Genomic DNA, 10,719 nt, shown 5'->3' on the forward strand with positions numbered 1-10,719 from the left:
TATCGAAAGCCTTCTGAAAGTCCAAATACACCGCATCCACTGGTTCTCCCATATCCTACCAGTTACATCCTCAAAAAATTCCAGTAGATTAGTCAAGCACGATTTACCTTTTGTAAATCCATGTTGACTTTGTCCGATCCTGTCACTGTTTTCCAAGTGCTCTGCTATTACATCTTTTATAATGGACTCTAGCATTTTCTCCACTACCGATGTCCGGCTTACCGGTCTATAATTCCCCATTTTCTCTCGACCACCTTTTTTGAACAGTGGGGTAACATTAGCTATCCTCCAATCCATGGGAACTGTTCCAGAGTCTATAGAATTTTGGAAGATGACCAGCAATGCATTTACTATTTCTAGGGCCACTTCCTTAAGCACCCTAGGATGTAGATTATCAGGCCCTGGGGATTTATTGGCCTTCAATCCCGTCAATTTCCCTAACACCATTTCCCTACAAATATTGATTTCATTCAGTTCTTCCCTCTCATTAGACCCTATGTTCCCTGACATCTCTGGGAGGTTATTTGTGTCCTCCTTTGTGAAGACAGAACCAAAGTATGTATTTAATTGGTCTGCCATTTCTTTGTTCCCCATTATAAATTCCCCTAATTCTGACTGCAAGGGACCTACACTTGACTTCACCAATCTTTTTCTCTTCACATATCTATAGAAGCTTCTACAGTCAGTTTTTATGTTCCCTGCAAGCTTACTCTCATACTCTATTTTACTCCTCTTAATTAATCCCTTTGTCCTCCTTTGCTGAATCCTAAACTGCTCCCAATCCTCAGGTTTACTACTTTTTCTGGCCAATTTATATGTCCTCTCCTTGGATCTTATGCTATCCCTAATTTCCCTTGTTAGCCATGGTTGAGTCACCTTTTTTGTTTTATTTTTATGCCAAACAGGGATGAACAAATTCTGTAGTTCATCCATGCGATCTTTGAATGTTTGCCATTGCCTATCCACCATCAACCCTTTAAGTAACATTCCCCAATCAATCCTACCCAACTCATGCCTCATACCACCGTAGTTTCCTTTATTTAAATTCAGGACCCTTGTCTCTGAGTCAACTACTTCACTCTCCATCTTAATGAAGAATTCGATCATATTATGATCGCTCCGCCCCAAGGGGCCTCGCACAACAAGATTGCTAATTAATCCTTTCTCATTACATAATACCCAGTCTAAGATGGCCTGGTCTCTAGTTGGTTCCTCGACATATTGGTCCAGGAAACCATCCTGTATACACTCCAAGAATTCCTCCTCCACAGTATTGTTACTAATTTGGTTAGCCCAATCTATATGTAGATTAAAGTCACCCATGATAACTGCTGTGCCCTTATTGCACGCGTCTCTAATTTCCCGTTTAATGCCATCCCCAACCTCCGCATTACTGTTTGGGGGTCTGTATACCACTCCCACTAACGTTTTCTGCCCCTTGGTATTTCTCAGTTCTACCCATACAGATTCCACATCATCAGAGCTAATATCCTTCCTTACAATTGTGTTAATCCCCTCTTTAACCAGCAATGCTACCCCACCTCCTGTTCCTTTTTGCCTGTCTTTCCTGAATATTGAATACCCCTGGATGTTGAGTTCCCAGCCTTGGTCACCCTGGAGCCATGTTTCCGTAATCCCAATCATATCATATCCGTTTACCTCTTTGTGCAGCTGATTCATCCACTTTATTATGAATGCTCTTCGCATTAAGATACAAAGCCTTCAGGCTTGTTTTTTTAACATTCTTAGACCTTTTAGAATTATTATTTACTGTGGCCATGTTTGATTTAAACCCTTGATTTCTGCTCTGATTACCAAGGCTGTTGCACTTAGGCTTGCCAACCCTCCAGGATTGTCCTGGCGTTTCCAGGAATTAAAGGTAAATCTCCTGGACACTGCTGCAGGAATTTATATTGTGAATTGTTTACTTGGAAATGTAGTAAGTACACAGTGAGTAGCATTGTAGCATACTTCAGGAGGAGATAGACTGGTGAAATGGGCAGACACATGGCAGATAAAATTTAATGCAGAGAAGTGTGAAGTGATGCATTTTGGAGGGATGAATGAAGAGAGGCAATATAAAGTAAATGGAACAATTATAAAGGGGTGCAGGAATAGAGAGACATCGGGGTTCACATACACAAATCTTCAATGGTGGCAGGACAAGTTGATAAGACTGTTAAAAAAGCGTACAGGATCTTGGGCTTTATAAATAGAAGAAGTCACACAACACCAGGTTATAGTCCAACAGTTTTATTTGAAATCACAAGCTTTCGGAGCGCTGCTCCTTTGTCAGGTGAAGTGGAGAGATGCATAAAGACACAGCTTATATAGTCAGAGAAGAATGCCAGATGATTACAGGTAATCTTTCTAACTTCCATTTATCACACCTCAGCAGAGAGATAATCACAGCAATCAAAGGTGTGAGTGGTGTCCAAACAGGTCAGTCAGGAAAACATTACATCAAAGAACAATGAGGTGGGGTCACAAGGGGTCAAATGTTGCAGATGCTGGGGTCTGTATGAAAAACAAAAAACAGACAAAAAAACATTTTTTTTGCTGGAAATCACAGCAGGTCCAGCCGCATTTGTGTTCTCTCTACACAGATTGGGGATGCTCAAAATCATTGGTTAGACCTCAGCTGGAGTATTCTATCCAATTCTAGGCACTACACTTTGGGAAGAATGTGGACACCTTGGAGAGGGTGCAGAGCAATGTTCCCTTTAATTCTTTTTGGGTGCACGGCCCCTTTAAGGGGCTGCATGGCCCATTCAAAATACCACATATGCGTGTTTTTTCCCATTGAAAAGCCGGTGAGCCGGCTGTGTGGGAGGTCCAGAGCGCTGCGTGACAGTGTGGCCACGCAGCTTAAAGGGAACATTGATGCAGAGGAAATTTCCTAGAATGGTACCAGGGATCAGGAACTTAAGTTATGTGGAGAGACTAGAAAAGCTAGGATTGTTCTCCATAGAGCAGAGAAGGCTAAAGGGAGATTTAATTGAGGTGTTCAAAGTGTTTTGATTTCTTTTTGGGTTCAATAAAGACTCATTTCTGAAAGAGAATGTTGTTTAATCTAAAGTCTTGTTCAAGACTTTCTACAGCTTTTTACAGAACACACTATGCTGTGATGCATCTAGAATCAAACTGAAAGTAAAACTCTCTGCCTTGCTTCTCTCGGTCACATGACCTCAGCTGGTCAGGCATAAGTAATCAATACCTGCAATCATGCTATTAAGGCATCATAATCGAACAGGCAAATAACATCACTATTTGCTGATATCATTACATCTCCCTTTCTTAAAACAAAAGTATTTTACTTTTAACTAACAACATGTTTTCTTTGTATTAATCTGCATTTTAACTGTAACACTTCATGATAATGATAATGTAAGTTCATTATCAAGGTTTTTTAACCTTGCTTTGTGTGTTCACATGAAATATGTCAATACACTAGAACTTGAAGAAAGAATAAGATAACATTACTTCCTTCTATAACAATAGTCCTTAAATTTGCTCAATGAGTCTCTCAGGAGGCTTCACGTTTCTTGAGGATTTTCTGATTGATTGTCCTTGAATCTGAGTTGTTGCCTCAGATGATTGGTTCTCAGCTGTGTGATCAGGTTGTTCTTTGAACTTCCTCACTTTCTCCCCCTCTTTTGTTTTCAGGAGGTTCTCCGGGATGGGTAGGTTTGACCTTAGCCGACGTCCCATCAGGAGTTGGGCTGGTGACATACCACACTCGAGCGGCGTTGTGCGGTATACAAGCATGCTCTGGTCGAAGTCAGTTCCACTGTCTTTTGCCTTGTACTTCAGTCTTTTCACTGTGTTTGCGGGCTCTCCTGGGTCAACAGCTCTGGACAACGTGTCTGCTGTATACATCAGCTTACCCGGTGTGTACGCAACATTCAGTTCATCATAGACTGTCTCTCTTTCACTTTCCACAAAGAGGACTCTCTTTACCAGGTTCAGTCTCTCACAGGCTTTTAAACCTAGTATGGCTTGCACATCCTTTGGCACCACGATTAATGCTAGCGTGTGCTCTCTGTCCTTGTGTGTTACTTTGACAATGCATTTTCCTTTCACTGGTATATCAGTACCTGAGTATCCGGTCACTTTCACTTGTATTCCATGTAACTTTGGTCTGGGTCTAATTCTCTTAAAATCGGTCTCTGATATCACATTAACTTGTGCTCCAGTATCCAATTTAAATGGAATGTGTATGTCATTCACTTTTAGTGTCAACATCCAGTCTCTTTCTTTTTTGTTTTCAGACACAACATCTACATTGAATTCCTCTATCTCGCTTTCATCTACTGTATGGACCTTGCTTTGTTGTGCTTGGTTCTTACAGCAACGGGCATAATGGTTGTTTTTGTTGCATCTATTGCATGTTTTACCATATGCTGGACACTTTCTTGGTGGATGCTGTGTACCGCATCGACTACATGACTTCCGATTGTCTCTTTCATTTTCGTTTGCTGGCCACGTCTCTTTTTTCTCATTGGCGCTCTCTTTGTTAAAAGGTTTGTATCCGTTCTTTCTCACTGCATCCACGTTGCAGCTACTGTCACTGAACAGCTCCTTTGCCTGCAACTTCACAGTCTCTGTAACCCTACACAGTGCTATGGCTTTTCCCAGGTCTAGATCTTGCTCTCTTAGCAGTCTTTCCCTTAGACCATTATCTCGAATACCACACACCAGTCTGTCTTTTATCAGCGAGTCTGTGAGTCCCCCAAATTCACACGATTTGCTCCGGTTTCTCAGTTCAGTCACATACTGATCAATAGTCTCGCCGATTTTCTGTACACGTGAAAAATTTGTGCCTCTCAAAGGTCACGTTGCGTTTAGGTATGCAGTAGGCCTCAAACTGTTCCATTATTTTATCTAGCTTCATTTTGTCTCCATCAACAGCAAATATGAAATTATTATATACCTCCAGCGCTTCATCACCCACGACATGTAAGAACAGTGACAATTTCTGTTTATTACTTTTCTCGTCAGCTCCGATAGCTGATAAATACAACCCCACACGTTGTTTGAACCTTCTCCAATTTTCAGCCACATTACCTGTCAATTGAAGCGTCGCCGGTGGGTGTGAACCTTCCATTCTTTTACTTCGTTAGCTATTCTCTAATGGTAAGCAACGATGTTCTCTTCTGGCTTGCTAATATGTGGAGAGCTGATTTTGCTTACTTGCCACAACTGCTTTCACTGTCCCATCAAGTTGCTAACTTCAGATTTTTTCTCTTTCATCCCACTTCTGACACCATGTTTTGATTTCTTTTTGGGTTCAATAAAGACTCATTTCTGAAAGAGAATGTTGTTTAATCTAAAGTCTTGTTCAAGACTTTCTACAGCTTTTTACAGAACACACTATGCTGTGATGCATCTAGAATCAAACTGAAAGTAAAACTCTCTGCCTTGCTTCTCTCGGTCACATGACCTCAGCTGGTCAGGCATAAGTAATCAATACCTGCAATCATGCTATTAAGGCATCATAATCGAACAGGCAAATAACATCACTATTTGCTGATATCATTACACAAAGTTATGGAGGGTTTTGATAGAGTAGATAGGGAGAAATTGTTTCCACTGGCAGGAGGGTCAATAACCAGAGGACACCAATTTAAGATAGTTGTCAAAAGAATCAGAGGAAAGATGAGGTGCATTTTTTTTTAACACAATGAGTTGTGATCTGGAAGACACTGCCTGAAAGGGTGGTAGAAGCAGATTCAATAGTAACTTTCAAAAAGGAGTTGTGTATATATAAAAAAAATTGCATGGCTGTCGAGAAAGAGCAGAGGCAGCTGTCTCTTATCCTGCCAGTACACTTCACACCTAATCTGAGCCGTCTTTTGTCTCCACTGTCCTATTAGCATCTCGTCTGGTTTTGAATATCTCTTAATGTCTCTTTTACTTCTTTTGTTCTATCGCAGCCCTGACTTCGATCTATTTTATTTCTTTTCCAGTTTTGAAAAAGGGTTTCGACCTGAAACGTCAACTCTAGTTTCTCTCCACGGATGTTGCCTGGCCTGCTGAGTTTTTCCAGCATTTTCTGTTGTTATTTCGGATTTCCAGCATCTGCAGTATTTTGCTATCGTCGTAGAGGAGTGGGACTTATTGGATAGCTTTTTCAAAGAGCCAGAACAGGTATGATGAGCCGATTGGTCTCCTTCTGTGCTGTATGATTGTATAATTGTATAATAGCTTAATCTATAAAAGCAAATTGTGGCTGTAATGTCTGCTACACCATGCCAACCCAATGTATTTCACACTCTGGCCTATATGAATGTAACAAATTAAAACCGTACAAATGTTTTAACATAACTTTTAAAAAGTCATTAATAGCCAAAAATGTTACTTTGTGGACACTAACATGTTTTAATACCAATAGAATACTTAGCAGCATTAATGTACTTAGAGTACTGTGCACAGTTCTGGTCTCCTTATTACAAAAAGGAAATAGAAGCACTGGAGAAAGTGTGTATAATAATGATACCAGAATTAACAGGGTATAACTAACGATAAGGAACATTTTAACAAATTGGGGCTCTCTTCTCCAAAAAAGAGAAGACTGAGAGGTGACCTGACAGACATCTTTAAAATTATGAAGGAATTCGATCAGGTAGACATAAAGAAGATGTTTCCACTTATGGAGGCGTCCAAAACGAGGGGCCATGAATATAAGACACTTGGTCCCCTCATATAAGATACTGTTATAGATTGTAAATAGGTGAGGCCCAAGCACCAATCCTTGTGGTGCCCCACTAGTTACAACCTGCCAACCCGAAAATGATCTGTTTATCCCTACTCTCTGTTTGCTGTCCGTTAATCAATCCTCAATCCATGCTAATATATTACCCCCAATCCCATGAGCCCTAAGTGAGGAGCCTGGAATCTGTAGCTCCTGTTAATGCTGGTAAAAGCTCACAGCCTGAAAGGCCTGTGTTATGATTCCAGATTTTCTGCAATTTTTGAACACATGAATGTCTCTGCTCCTGGCAGTCAGATGGGACCATGTCAGCAAGGGAGATGAACAGCACTGTGAGAGACGTAGAGCAAATTGCTGGGCAACTGAACAATTCAACAATTGAGAATGTGCAAGTTGTTGGTTCTGCATGCTTAGCATCTAATGCACAGTGGTTTGGCATAGCTCACTGATTATGACCTGTCAGCTCTGATAAGATTAGTGTGCTGGAAATAAACAGGATCCTGAAAGTGCAAATGCAACGATTCTGTCTGCTGGCATCACTGTATTACGTTTATATTGTCTTTTCAGCAACTTGGGAAAGGATTACATTTGTACTTTTATTAAGGCTAACCAGAGGAATTATTTATGGTTAATGCAAGATTGCCTGATGTTTTAAGACCATAAAATTGTACCAAAATAATGAAAATACTAAACATGATTCCTCCATTTTCATGATGTTGATGTGCTTTAGAAAGCGTAGCTATGGAAAGAAGGCTGTCCTAACATCCAACTGCAGTTTGAACACCTCTAATGTTTTTGTGTTTACTGCTATGTCTGGCAAATTATTCCAAACATTTATCACCACTAGAGCCATCAAGTTCTTCCTTATACCAATTTTAAATTTAATTTCTACTACTAATTTAAGTTTATGTCCTACTTCCTTGACTTTCCTTGAAGTTTTATTTTATCAGAAGAAAGAAAGAACTTGCACTTATACAGCACATTTCACGAGCACAGGATGTCCCAAAGCACTTTTTGAAGTTTAGTCACTGTTGTTATGTGGTTAAATACGTTAGCCAAATTGCACACAGCAGGGTCGCACATACAGCAATGTGGTAAATGACCTGATAATCTGTTTTGCTAGTGTTGGCTGAGGGATTAATGTTGGGCAAGACACCGGGAGCACTCCCCTGTTCTTCTTCAAGTAGTGCTGTGGGATCTTTGGCATTCACATGAGAGGATAACGGGACCTTGATTTAACGTCTCATCTGAAAGAAAGAGCACCCAATAATGCAGCACTCCCTCAATATTGCACAGCTGCTGGGGGTAGCGATTGTGACGGAGGGGGGAGGTGGCTATAGAGTGGCTTGTAGGGTTAGGGGGTAATCGCGGAGGGTCAGAGTCTCATCGGGGGCAGAGATGGGGGGGGTGGCGGGGGAGTCCGATTGGTGGGGGGGGGTCGGTGATATCACGGGGGTTCCAATCGCAAAGAGGTCAGTGATGTCATGGGGAGGTCCGATCATGGGCCTGATCACGGGGTGGGAAGCAGGTTAGCTTGGGGGGCCGGAGGAAGCACCCCTGCTCCTCCTGGCCCACAAACAGTGCTGGAAAGGCACTTGCCTCTTCCACGCAGCAGTCCTCGCCTCCCTTCAGCTGCTGGGTTTCCCAAGGCCAGCCAGTGTTAAACCTAAAATGGAATAAAATCTGAGGCATGCAGTCTCATTAAAATATTTAAATGAGGGACTCGCCTCCTGAGAGCGGTTTGGTCACCCGCCCCCTTCCCGCCTCTGTTAAAACTGGAAATGGGCGGGTTCGAGGCGGATTGGGTTCGGGTTTGAGATTTAAAATTTTTTTACATCCCACCCGACCCAGACCCACGCATTTTTGGGGGTTAAAGTTCCTCTTATTAACTCTGTTTCTCTATCCACAGATGATCCCTGATCTGCTGAGTGTTTCCCAGCATTTTCTGTTTTGATTTCAGATTTCCAGCATCTGCCGTATTTTGCTTTTGTCCACCCTTAATCCTCTGCTTTCTAAATTGTACAGCTTGAGCTTCTCCAATCTTCCTATTAATTCACCCCTTATTCCTGGCAAAGTTGAGACTGTTATATTACTAGTGCCTTTCTCATGGCATTGCTTATGGTTAAGGGTGAACCGGAAGGTGTTTACAAATCTCTGGCTCCAGGTCAGAAAATATCTGCCTTTCTTTTTTGATACTTTTCACATTTTGCAGTGTCACATCTCACTTGTGGCGGACACTCAGAACTTTTATAAAGATAGAGAGCAGCTGATGGGAGGTGCATAGATCTACCTCAGATTATCACAGTCCTCTTTGTGGGACCTTACTGGGCGCAAATTGGCTGCCACATTTACTACATTCCAAGGTGACTACATTTCAAAAAAGTACTTCATTGGCTGTAAAGCGCTTTGGAATGTCCTGAGGTCATGAAAGGCGCTATATAAATGCAAGTCCTTCTTTCTTTCTGTCTTTCTTTCTTTTCAAAGTATTGAAAATATTAAATGATTCTGAAGATTAAATATCAGTATAAGTGACGGAATACAGTGACATAAGCAATTGAGTATATGATAATGTTTTTGTGCTTTGTCACCAGAGTTAAATCTTTCCTCACCAAATTCTTTTCAATGTAATTAAAAGAAGATAGCCTCTCATTCCCTCGTTAGAAATATTATAGCTCAAATCTGGAGGGGCAGCCTCATCATGTGGAAACACAGTGCAGAGATGTTGCAGCTGTGCGTTTACACTTCACTACAACACAAATCCATTTTCGTGATGTGTGAAGAAGTAGAGTGATGGATCTTACCCAGCTAGACCCGGGAGCACTTCCAGAACTGAATTAAAGGTTTGTAACGCTAAAACCATTAAGTTATAAAAGGAAACATAATTATAAAGCCTTCAGCTAATATTTGAAATGTAAAAGTAACACCAGTGCTCATTTCAGATTGCTCTTTCATATGCTTGTCCTGTTTATGTATTATTGTTTCTTTTTCTTGTTATCGATGAAATCACTCACCTTTACTGTTATTCATTGTTTGCAATTTATTTGCTTATTTTTTTTCTGTCTGTAGGCTATCCATTTCTTTCTGTTTATTTTGTCTCTTTTTCAGATTTTGTTGTCATTAAGAATTTTGTTTTCATATCATTCTGGGACCAAAACTGATATGAGAATTATAGCCAACTACCAATCATAATCAGCAACAATGCAGCGAGTAACTAACTACCAACCGCAACAAACAACAAAGCAGCGAGTAACCAACTACCGATGGTAATACACAAGAAAGCAGCGAGTAACCAACTACCGACGGTAATAAACAACAAAGCAGCAAGTAACCAACTACTGACGGTAATAAACAACAAAGCAGCAAGTAACCAACTACCGACGGTAATAAACAACAAAGCAGCAAGTAACCAACTACCGACGGTAATAAACAACAAAGCAGCGAGTAACTAACTACCAACGGTAATAAACAATAAAGCAGCGAGTAACTAACTACCGACGGTAATCTATCTATCTATATATATAAAACGGTTTGTCTGTCTGTCTGTCTGTCTGTCCGGCTATACAATCAAAAGTTATAGAGCGTACCTACACATATGTTATATCAAAAGAAAGCTTATCATTAGGGGTCTGTGGGGAAGGATTTCCCTGGCAACCGGGCCCGGGCCTCTCTCACAGCCTGTAGCCCCTCAGGAGGGCGGGGGTGGGGGGAAGAAGGTTTTCCCCGGCAACCGGGGCCCGGGCCTCTCTCTCAGCCTGTAGCCGCTCAGGAGGGTGGGGGAGGAGGGTTACCCCAGCAACCGGGCCCGGGCCTCTCTTACAGCCTGTAGCCGCTCAGGAGGGGAGGAGGAGGGTTACCCTGGCAACTGGCGGCATTTCACTCTCCCCCCCCAGTCTCTCTCTCTCCCCTGCGCAGCCCGAAAGCCCGGGGGAAGAGGGAAAGCGAGCAGTTGAGCGGCGGCGTCTCACTCTCCCCCCCCCAGTCTCTCTCTCTTCCCCGCGCAGCCTGAA

At 41.9% G+C, this 10,719-nt stretch overlaps 1 long non-coding RNA gene across 2 annotated transcripts in view; it reads left to right on the forward strand.

Moving 5' to 3' along the window:
* Positions 1-10,295, forward strand: part of LOC147122678 (uncharacterized) — a 37,398-nt gene extending 27,103 nt beyond the window's left edge. For both annotated transcript variants that reach the window (XR_015081373.1, XR_015081374.1), the window contains exons 2-4: positions 5,970-6,150; positions 9,304-9,552; positions 9,818-10,295. This is a non-coding gene — a long non-coding RNA (uncharacterized LOC147122678). The remainder of the gene's footprint in view (positions 1-5,969; positions 6,151-9,303; positions 9,553-9,817) is intronic.
* Positions 10,296-10,719: the final 424 nt, after the last annotated feature.

Source organism: Somniosus microcephalus, chromosome 2 (assembly GCF_052327205.1).
Source record: "Somniosus microcephalus isolate GS21.2 chromosome 2, FLI_Smic_1.0, whole genome shotgun sequence".
In the NCBI taxonomy this organism is placed as follows: domain Eukaryota; kingdom Metazoa; phylum Chordata; class Chondrichthyes; order Squaliformes; family Somniosidae; genus Somniosus; species Somniosus microcephalus.